Raw genomic sequence first — 11,420 nt, 5'->3', positions numbered from 1 at the left:
AGACTTTGCATCTAGCTTCACAGGGCCACATCCTGGATGTGGAGGAGGGCTTTTTCATACCCAGAAGTACTCCTGGCCTAATGTCTCCTTTCACATAAGTTGCATTGAACACAACGTTCATTTCCCACAACGTGGCAAGTTCATTCCCTGTCTCGTATTGCTTGGAGAGCTCTCTTATCCCTCAGCACTTAGCCTAGTAGTTAGCTCTGCCAGAAAGCTTCCCCATGTCTTCCCTGCCCCAGAATCCAAAGTGCACAGGCTCTGTGTTTGTTGCCTGGCACAGTCACCAGGCTGAGGTCTTCAAGGGCAGGACGTCTGACGCTGAGCAGTGTCTGGCCCACAGTAGGACCAGTAAAAGTGAATAAACCAGGGATTATTTCCTTTTCACGGGGGGAAATGACTAGAAATTACTAGTACTCTTGTCTGATGCATAATGGGCATTCCATATTTATAGAATAGTTCTTAAGAGTGCTTGGAATAAATCCACATTGACTTAAGCTATGCTGTGGGGAGAGGAGGCAGTATTACCGTCATTCCTGGGTAAAATGTCAATGGCCATGAGGAAATTTTTTTATAGTTCATGAGATATTTTTCTGATTTTTGAGAATGTTTTTAATTTTAAGTTTTCCTCCCATAAACTTTCTAAAACCATTGGCATTCTTTTTGCCTCTCTAGAATCTAGTAATTGGCACAAAACTCAGCCCCAGATTATGTCCTATAAGTATTTTAAACTTGAAATACAATGTGACATGATTCCAGGGGCCTGGCAATAATTTAAGATAAATAAGATCCATCTGGTCTCAAAATTTCTGGTCAATTCAACAAATTAAAAATCACCTGGTTTAGACACTTGGTATTATTAACCTTGTTCGTTTTCATGCATTCACACATTCATGTGATGAATGGAAGCCTGCTGTCATAGGAGGGTTAGTAAGGTGGCCAAGGAAGTAAGACACTGATAAGGAGTAGGTTAGGAGTGCACTGATTGGTGGTTAGGAAGTGCATGGACAAACCCTAAAAGGACACACTAGACTTTTGACAGTTGTAACTGGCAGGGAAAACTAGGGAAAAAGAAGTATACAAATAATGTTGTAATTGGGGCATCTGGGTGGCTCAGTCGGTAAGGTGACTGACTTTGGCTCAGGTCATGATCTCGCAGTTCGTGGGTTCAAGCCCCGTGTCGGGCTCTGTGCTGAACACTTGCTCAGAGCCTGGAGCCTGCTTCAGATTCTGTGTCTCCTTCTCTCTCTGCCCCTCTTCCCCTGCTTGTGCTGTGTCTCACTCTGTCTCTCAAAAATAAATAAATGTTAAAAAAGAAATTTTTAAATAGAAAAGAAAAATAATGTTGTAATTAGTGAGGCCCAGTAGGGATGGGATAGGCTAGATCTTAAGCAGGAGGGTAGAAAAGGAAAGGGGACAACTTAAGTATGGAAAATTTTCTTTGGATAATAAATAGCCATTTCATGTAGGCAGTAAAAATAAATTTGTAGTATTTTTGAAGAATAAAGGGACAAGCCACAAATGGAATGGACAGTGGCTGGTCCCTAGGCCAAGCTGGAGGAAGGCAGCCTGTGGCCTGGAGCGTGACTCAGGCAGGCGGGATGTGGCGCGGGCTGCCTGCAGCTGCGATAAGGAAGACAGGATGGGGCACTGCAGAGGACATCCTGGAGCAGACTGGGGACTTTCCATGCAGGAGCATATGTGGAAACCCACAGCCTGAGAGAATTCTGGCCTGCATGCCAAGCAGAGTCCTTGGGTGTCAGCAAAGAGAGGAGTGGAAATGCTAACCCTGCACCACAACAGCAAAGGGGAGATTGGGAAGGAGGTATGGCTACATCCAGTGCCTTGTACAGACAGCTTCACTACATAGCTCCTGCCTTCCAGAGCCCTGCCTTCCGTAGCTCTGCTGACTCCTTTTCAGGGTAGCCTGGGTGCTCCATGCTCTGTAGCTCCCAACCCGTGGACTCAAACCTCAGGCACGTTTCTCCTACCAGACTGATTTGTGGCATATCTGTTTGATGCTTGTGCCTTGATTTACTTAGGATGCTCCTTTAAGTGGGCTCACATTTTAAACATAGCCTCTACCTGCTAAGCAAATATCCTTATTCATAAATGACTCCCACCTGAACCACCAACCCCCACCCCTATCCCCTGAACCTCCCTCTCCCAATAACCAGGCTTCCTTACACCACAGTCAAAACCCTTCCTGGGCATCCAGGTGGGACTGGGCACAGACACCTGCTCCCACGTTGGAAGCAATTTTGTCACTCAGCAGAGTAAATCACCTGGAATTCCTGGGATTTCAGGAATCCTCATCAGGTTTCTCCAATTCTTAATTCTGTCGTGGAGTCTGGAGTTCAGGCCCCTCCCCAACTACCTCTTCTACACACACATGGGGACTGGGGTTCTGGCCTAGCCTTCAGGGAGCTCTCCACTTCCCCCAGTGAGGCAACATCATCCTATTAACTTCCACCGTGGTAAATCACAGTGATGGCACATGCTCTTGATAAGACATGATGAGAATAGTGCTTCACCTCTGTGGTCTTTCTTCCAAAATCTAACAAGCTCAGTCCATTTATGAGAAAAACCTCAGACAAATCCCAATTGAGTGATGTTCTACAAAACAACTTACCAGCACTCCTCACAATGGTCCAGGTCATCAAAAACCAGGAAAGTCTGAGGAAGCATCACAGTGGAGAGGGGCCTAAGTAGACAGGATGACTAAATGTAACATGGTATCCTGAGTGGGATCCTGAAACAGAAAAAGGGCATTAAGCAAAAACTAAGGAAATCTGAAGAAGGTATGGGCTTTAATTAAAAATAATGTATCAACATTGGTTCATTAATTCTAGGAAATATACCATGTTAACATAAGAAGTTAATAATCAAGGAAACTGCATGTAGGTTTATGTGGCTACTCTTTATCTTTGCAATTTTCTGTACATGTAAAACTGTCCTGGAATTAAAAGTTTATTTTAAAAATAAAGCTTTTTACAAATGTCATCCTAAAACCCCCAATGGGACAGCAGCTGCTGGACCACATATCACTGAAGACAATTTTATGCATGGATCCTCAATGCTGCCTTTCAAACTATAGGCGTGAGAAAGTATCAGCTAGTTCCTAAGTGAAACCTATCCACTTCAGTCTTCTTTACTGCTGTTTCAAATATGTACTATATACAATCCATGATCAATTTACTTTAAAAATTCTGGTTTGAAAGAGCCAAATTATGGAAAGAGCGCAAATTTCCATCGAGTGATGAATGGATAAAGAAGATGTGGTTTATATATACAATGGAATACTACTCGGTGATGAAAAAGAATGAAATCTTGCCATTTGCAACAATGTGGATGGAACTGGAGGGTATGATGCTAAGGAAATAAGTCAGCCAGAGAAAGATATCATAGGATATCACTCATATGTGGAATTTGACAAAATCGACAGATGAACAGGGGAAGGGAAGGAAAAATAAGATAAAAACATAGAGGGAGGTAAACCATGAGAACAAACTGAGGGTTTCTGGGGGGGGGGTGGGTTAAATGGGTGATGGGCATTAAGGAGGGCACTTGTTGGGATGAGCACTGGGTGTCATATGTAAGAGATGAATCAGTGGGTTCTACTCCTGAAGCCAAGACTATACTGTATGTATGTTAACTAACTTGAAAAAAGATGCAGATGAAAACAAATTATGGTTTTATTTGTTTCTAATTCAAAGAGTAATATGTTATTGGGGTGCCTGGGTGGCTCAGTTGGTTAAGCATCTGACTTCTGCTCAGCCCATGATCGCACAGCTTGTGGGCTCGAGCCCCATGTCAGGCTCTGTGCTAACAGCTCAGAGCCTGGAGCCTGCTTCGGATTCTGTGTCCCCCCCCCTCTCTCTCTGCCCCTTCCCAGCTCACAGTCTGTCTCTCTCTCAAAAATAAATACACTTAAAAAAAAGAAACCACAAAGAGTAATATGTTACTTGGTATGACTTGAAAAAAGGAAATTTTTGCCAAAATTGTTTCTCCCTGAAGTAATAATATTATTTGCAGAACTTCCCTACAAAGCATTTTTGGAAAGGACCCAGAATGCTCACCGACTCCACCATATTCTACCTTGTAGGAATTGTGGTAATGAAGCACTAATTTCCAGGAATAGTTAGATGCAACAAAACCAAATAAGCAGATTCCTCATCTTATTTTGTACATGCAAAGTCTGGCACATTGTTTCCTGGAGTAATTTGTGTTACTGTAAATAATAGAGGCTGTAAATACATGTTACTCTGATTTCATCCATCATGTGTTTCTTGTGCTGTTGTTTTATGGGGAACGGTAGGATTTGAGAAGGTGAGAGAGATTATCAAAGGCAAGTGGGGAGAAGCTTTTGTTGTCCTTTGTAGAAATATCTCAAATACTAGTGCCTTCATTTGCCTATGTGGCACATAAGACATCATTCTACCATCGTGGAATTAAGTTGTGGAACACTTTCTGTTGGATGGAAAACAAACAGGCTGGCAAATGCCTTTGAAACACTGACAGACACACTACAAGCCCCGTCACATGTACCTGCCCCACCTCTGAAATACTAGCATCTATCTCTTCAGCTCTTTTGGTTCTGGGCTTCTTCACACCTCAGTCCTGTCCCCCTATTTTTTACCCTTTGCCAGCTTCTTCCTGGTTTCCTGTTCTTCCCTGTGCAGCACGTACTCTTCCCCAGTGTAGGAGTCAGGACAGAAAACCAGGAAGGCTGCCAGCATGACTTTCAATGAGTCCTCTGGACGCCCCATCCTTTGTCAAACACTCCTCACAGTCTGTCTCATTTAGTTAGCAAAGGCTTTGGCATTTCAAAATGAAACAAGGATTAGAAGGCTCAGAACAATCACGGGGCGCCTGGGTGGCGCAGTCGGTTAAGCGTCCGACTTCAGCCAGGTCACGATCTCGCTGTCCGTGAGTTCGAGCCCCGCGTCAGGCTCTGGGCTGATGGCTCGGAGCCTGGAGCCTGTTTCCGATTCTGTGTCTCCCTCTCTCTCTGCCCCTCCCCCGTTCATGCTCTGCCTCTCTCTGTCCCAAAAATAAATAAAAAACGTTGAAAAAAAAAAATTTAAAAGAAGGCTCAGAACAATCAGCCAGTCAAAAAGCTGCAGCGCAAATGAGTGACTGCAATATCTTGAAGCTCATTTCTGAGCAACCCCCCACCCAGAGCAGTGGCCTGAGGAGATTCTCTCTTTAGACAGTTTGCTCAGTTCCGCTCTCCTGGTGACTAGTGATCCACAGTTTAAGCAAGCCTGGCTGGTCTGCTCCTATTTGGACGTCTAGTGCTGCTTTTCCCCATAAAGCAATATCTGAGGTTTCCTAGAGCCCCTGTGAGCTCCATGTTGGCAACTCACACTGCACACGGTCATGCTGTGACGTCCGATTGTTTTTGCCACTCTGCTGTAAATTCTGCGAAACATTATCTGCACATGGACTCATCCCCATGCTGACAAAGCAGAATTACTGACTGATAATAATTTCAACATCATTTTATAGCCAGGCCTGACAATGAAGTGGGAAGTGCTGGATTTGGAGGCTGAGATCTGGGTTTAAGCTCCAGGCCTTTACTTGCTAGGGTAGGTTTCAAGAATGGTCAGAAATCTTTTTTATTTTTTATTTTTTTTAACGTTTATTCATTTTTGAGGGACAGAGAGAGAGAAAGAGAGACAGAGTGTGAGCAGGGGAGGGGCAGAGAGAGAGGGAGACACAGAATCCGAAGCAGGCTCCAGGCTCTGAGCTGTCAACCCAGAGCCCAACGCGGGACTCGAACTCACGGACTGTGAGATCATGACCTGAGCCAAAGTTGGATGCTTAGCCGACTGAGCCACCCAGGCATCCCAAGAATGTTCAGAAATCTTAATGTGCTCATCTGAAAATGAAGGTAATAATCCCTGAATATTGTGCAGCTTATGTGAAATTCCATGTAAAACAATTTTGTGAGGTGCTACATGTATGAGGTGCCTTAGTAGTCACAGTATAAAACTTTACAGAAGATGCTTCTTGAGCAAGCTGAGGTATGCGGGCAGTTTCAGGCAGTTTCATTATGATATTCAAAATGTGATTCTTAAGAAGGACTTTTGCGCCTGTAACTTGGCTACCAATTGAATATTAAAAAAAATTTTTTTTAATGTTTATTTATTTTTGAGACACAGAGAGACAGAACACAAGCAGGGGAGGGGCAGAAAGGAAGGGAGACACAGAATCCCAAGCAGGCTCCAGGCTCCAAGCTATCAGCACAGAGCCTGATGTGGGTCTCGAACTCACAGACTGCGAGATCATGACTGGAGCCAAAGTTGGACACTTAACCTACTGAGCCACCCAGGCACACTGTCTACCAACTGAATATTAAAAAGAAGGTTGAGAATAGCTAGAATCAAAAAAACAAGAAATAACAAGGGTGGACGAGGAAGTGGAGAAAAAGGAACCCTCACACACTGCTGGTGGGAATGTATATTGGTACAGCCACTGTGGAAAACAGTATGGAGGGTCCTCAAAAAATTAACAATAGAAATATCACATGATCGAGTAATTCCACTATTGGGTATTTACCCAAAGAAAATAAAAACATTAATTTGAAAAAATATATGCACCTCTATGTTTATTGCACTATCATTTACAGTAAATAGTCCATGTACAGAAGCTATCCAAGTGTCCATACAAAGATGAATGAATAAAGAAGATGTGGCATATATATGATGGACTATCACTCAATCATGAAAAAGGATGAGATTTTGCCATTTGCGACAACATGGATGGACCCAGAAGTATTATGTTAAGTGAAATAAGTCAGAGAGAGAAAGACAAATGCCATATGATTTCACTTATATGTGGAATCTAAAAAACAAAACAAGTAGCAGAAATAGATCCATAAATACAGAAAATGAACTGATGGTTGCCAGAGGGGAGGATGGTGGGGGGGGGGGCAAAATGGATGGAGGGGAGTGGGGGATACAGGCTTTCAGTTATGGAATGAAGAAGTCACTGGGGTAAAAGGTACAGCATAGGGAATGTAGTCAACGGTACTGTGATAGCATTGCAAGATGACAGATGGGAGCTACACTTGTGAGCCCAGCATAATGTACAAACTTGTCGAATCACCACGCTGTGCTCCTGAAACCAGTGTTAGACAGGAAAGCCCTTGAACTGGTCAGGGCCAGACACATCCTTTACAAACTGTCAACCTATCAATCTAAGTAAGAGAAGAAATAGATAGGAGTCCTAAGTTCTTTTATGTGGTCTAAGCCTTTGGAAGGGGACTTTGGGAAGCAAGCAAAAGCTGCTGCGGCTGTAGTCATCATCAGGGCTGCTCATTCTTTGTGTTCTCTGAATGGTATCTTTAGGTGAGCTGAATTTTTATTTTGATGCCCTTTTTTGATCACGATTTTTCTTGTACAATTAGTGTTTGTTGTATTCTAAGAAACCTTTGCCTTCCTCAAGGTCATGAAGATATTCTCCTATGCTCTCTTTTAGAACCATCAGTTTCCCTTCTCTATTTATATTTATTATTCATCTTGAACTGATTATTTTGAGTATGATGTTAGGGCTCGTATAAATGCATATAATGACATGTATCCTTCACTGTGGGTACAGAGTATTTTCACTGCCCTGAAAATCCTCTGTGCTCTGCCCATTTATCTCTACTCTCCCCCAAACCCCTGGCAACCTCTCATCTTTTTACTGTCTCCATAGTTTTGCATATTCTGAATGTCATATAGTTGGAGTTATACACAGCCTTTTCAGATTGGCATCTTTCATTTAGTAATATGCATTTAAGTTTCTTCCACTTCTTACCATGGCTCATTTTTAACCCACTCATTTCTTTTTAGTAATAAATAATATTGCATTGTCTGAATGAACCACAGTTTATTTATCTATTTACCCACTGAAGGTCATCTTGGTTGCTTTCAAGTTTGGGCGATTATGAATAAAGCTGATATAAACATCCATGTGCAGGTTTTTTGTGGACATATGTTTTCAACTGCTTTGGGTAAATACCAGAGAGCATGACTGCTGGATCATGTAGCATGTTTTGTAAGAAACTGTTAAACTGTCTTCCAAAGTAACAGTACCAATTTGCATTCCCACCAGCAGTGAATGATAATTCCTGCTACTCCTCATCTTTGCCAGCATTCTGGATTTCAGCCATTCTAATGTAGGGGTAGTATTCACTTTTTTGGTGTGCAAAAAAATTCCATTTTGCATGGAACTTAAAAAATTGAGATAGAATATACATACAATAAAGACCTTTTAAAATTGAACCATTCAGTGATTTCTAGTATACTCACAATGTTGTGCAACCATCACCTCTATGTAATTTTAGAACATTTCCATAATCCCCTACCTAAAACTGTATCCATTAGCAGTATCTATTTCTTCTTCTTCCCAGCCCCTGGCAATACTTTCTGTATACTATACTATACAATACTATACTATACTTTCTGTATCTATGGATTTACCTATTCTGGATGTTTTCCATAAATGGAATCATGTAATATGTAACCTTTTGTATCTGGCTCCTTTCACTTAGCATAATGTTTTTGAGGTTCATCCATCTACAGTATCAGTATCAGTACTTCAGTCTTTTTATGGCTGAATAATATCCCATAGTATGTATGGATCAACCACATTTTGTTTTCCGTTCGTCAGCTGAGGGGCCTATAGTTCATCACCTGGTGCAACTATGAGCACTCACGTACAAGTTTTTGTTTGAATACTTTTTTCCCAATTCTTTTGGGTATATATCTAGGAGGAGAATTGCTGAATCATTTGGTAATTCTATGTTTAACTTTTTCAGGAACCATCAAACTGTTTTCCACAGTGGCTGCATAATTTAAATTCCCACCAGCCATGCATGACAATTCCAATTTTTCTTCAATACTCTCCGACAGAGTTTATTTTCTATTGCTGCTTTTTGTAATTATCATAGCTATCTTAGTGGGTGAGAAGTGATACTGTGATTTTGATTTTCATTTCTCTGATGACTAATGATGTTAAGCATCTTTTTATGTGCTTGTTGGCTATTTGCATATCTTTGTGGGGGAAATGTCTTTTCATTTGAAATCAAGAAGTGTGTCCTTCAATTTTGTTCTTTTCAAGTTTATTTTGGCAATTTGGAAACTCTTAAGATTCCATCTAAATTTTAAGCTTTTTTCTATTTCTGTAAAAAAAAATGTTATTGGGATTTGTATAGGGATTGCATTGACTCTACATATTGTTTTCAGATAGTACTGTAAGTGTAACAATATTAAGTCTTACAATCCATGAAAATGGGATGTCTTTCTACTTACTGAGGTCTACTTTAACTTCTTTCAGCGATGTTTTGTAGTTTTCAGCATACAAGTCTTTGGCCTACTTGGTTAAATTTATTCCTATGTATGTTATTCTTTTCATGCTTTTGTAATGGAATTGCTTTCTTTATTTTCAGACTGTGTATTACCACCATCATGAACATGATTCCAATACCCCAACATGTTCCCTCTGACCCTTTTTATGAAATAGTATTTTTAATTTTTTATTTGTTTGCTGCAAGTGTATAGAAATACAATTTATATTTAATATTTGTGTATTGATTTTCTATTCTAGACCTTGCTAAATTCACTCATTAGTTCTAAATAGTTTTAATTTCTACTTTCCAATCTTTATGCCTGTTTTCTTTGGCCCTGTTGTTCCAGTGAATAGTGATCTCCAGTACAACGTTGAATAGAAGTGGTGAGAGTAGACAACCTTGCCTTGCTCTTCATCTTAAGGTGAAATTTCCAATCTTTCATCATTATGTATGCTGTTAACTGTAGGTTTTTTGAAGTTCCCTCTATCAGGTTGAGGAAGTTCCTTTGTTATTCCTAGTATGCTGAGACTTTTTATCATGAAGAAGTACTAAATTTTGTAAAATGCTTTTTCTATACTTATTGAGATGGTCATATGATTTTTCTTTTATTCTGAGAATGTGATGAATTATATTGATTGATATTAAAAAACTAAAACAACCTTACATTCCTGGGAAAAATTCCCAGATTTTGGTCATGTTGTATTATCCTTTTTACAAAGAATGCTAGGCTGAATTTGCTATTATTTTGTTAAGGATGTTTGTGTCTGTGTTCATGAGGGATATTGGTCTGTGGTTTTCTCTTCTGGTAATGTCTTTGTATGCTTTTGGTATTAGGGTTAGGGTAGCCAAAAAATTTAAAAATTGGAACATGGTTTCCTCTTCTATTCTCTAAAACAGTCTGTGTATGATCAGTATAATTTTTTCCTTGCAAATTTGATAGAATTTACCAGTGTAACCATCTGTGACTGAAAAAAGGTTTCAATCATAAAAGGATTTTAGTTGCACACTCAATTTTAAAAATCATGGAAATTTTCAGATTTTCTATTTCTTCCTATGTCAGTTTTGGTAAGTTTTTTTTCAAGAAATTTGTTTATCTAACTTGTTAGTATTTTTTAGCATAAAATTGTTCAAAACTCTTCATTATTTTTATTAACCCTTTATGCCTTCAGGATTGCTAGTGAAACCCCCTCTTATTCCTGATGAAATTTTTGTTTTCTCTGTTGTTAATTTACTCAATCTGGTATTACTTTCTATCAACTTTAAGGACCTTCTTTACATTTCTTTTTTTTTTTTAAGTTTATTTATTTATTTTGAGAGAGAGAGAGAGTGCAAGCAAGAGACAGGTAGAGAGAGAGGGAGAGAATCCCAAGTAAGTTCCACACTGTTAGTATGGAGCCCAGTGTGGGGTTTGAACCCATGAACCACGAGATCATGACCTGAGCTGAAATCAAGAAATGGATGCTTAACCGATTGAGCCACCCAGTTGCCCCTTTACATTTCTTGTAGTGTGAACTTTACAGAGATGATTCTCAGCTTTTTTTTTAATCTAAAAAAGTCTCATTTTACCTTAATTTTGTAAGATAAGATATCAGTAAGTTACTGATCCTAACTTGCAAGCGTTTTTCTTATGGCACTTAAGAGGTTTTGTTCCACTCTCTTCTGACCTCCATGGTTTCTGATGGGACGTCAGCTTTAATTTTATATGTATACAATGTGTCCTTTTCCTCTTGCTTCTTTTAAGATTTTTCTTTAACTTTGTTGTCAGCATTTTGTTGTTTTTTTTTTTTTTCAACATTTATTTATTTTTTTGGGACAGAGGGAGACAGAGCATGAACGGGGGAGGGGCAGAGAGAGAGGGAGACACAGAATCGGAAACAGGCTCCAGGCTCTGAGCCATCAGCCCAGAGCCTGACACGGGGCTCGAACTCCCGGACCGTGAGATCGTGACCTGGCTGAAGTCGGACGCTTAACCGACTGCGCCACCCAGGCGCCCCTGTTGTCAGCATTTTGACTACAAAGTGACTGAGTGTGATTTTCTTTATATGTATTCTGTTTTGGGCTTGCTCAGCTTCTTGGGTTT

The sequence above is a fragment of the Puma concolor genome, chromosome D3, assembly GCF_028749965.1.
Source record: "Puma concolor isolate L17-30 chromosome D3, mPumCon1.1.hap2, whole genome shotgun sequence".
Taxonomy (NCBI): Eukaryota; Metazoa; Chordata; class Mammalia; order Carnivora; family Felidae; genus Puma; species Puma concolor.
The sequence above is the reverse complement of the archived record's forward strand: the minus strand, read 5'-3'. Positions refer to the sequence as shown.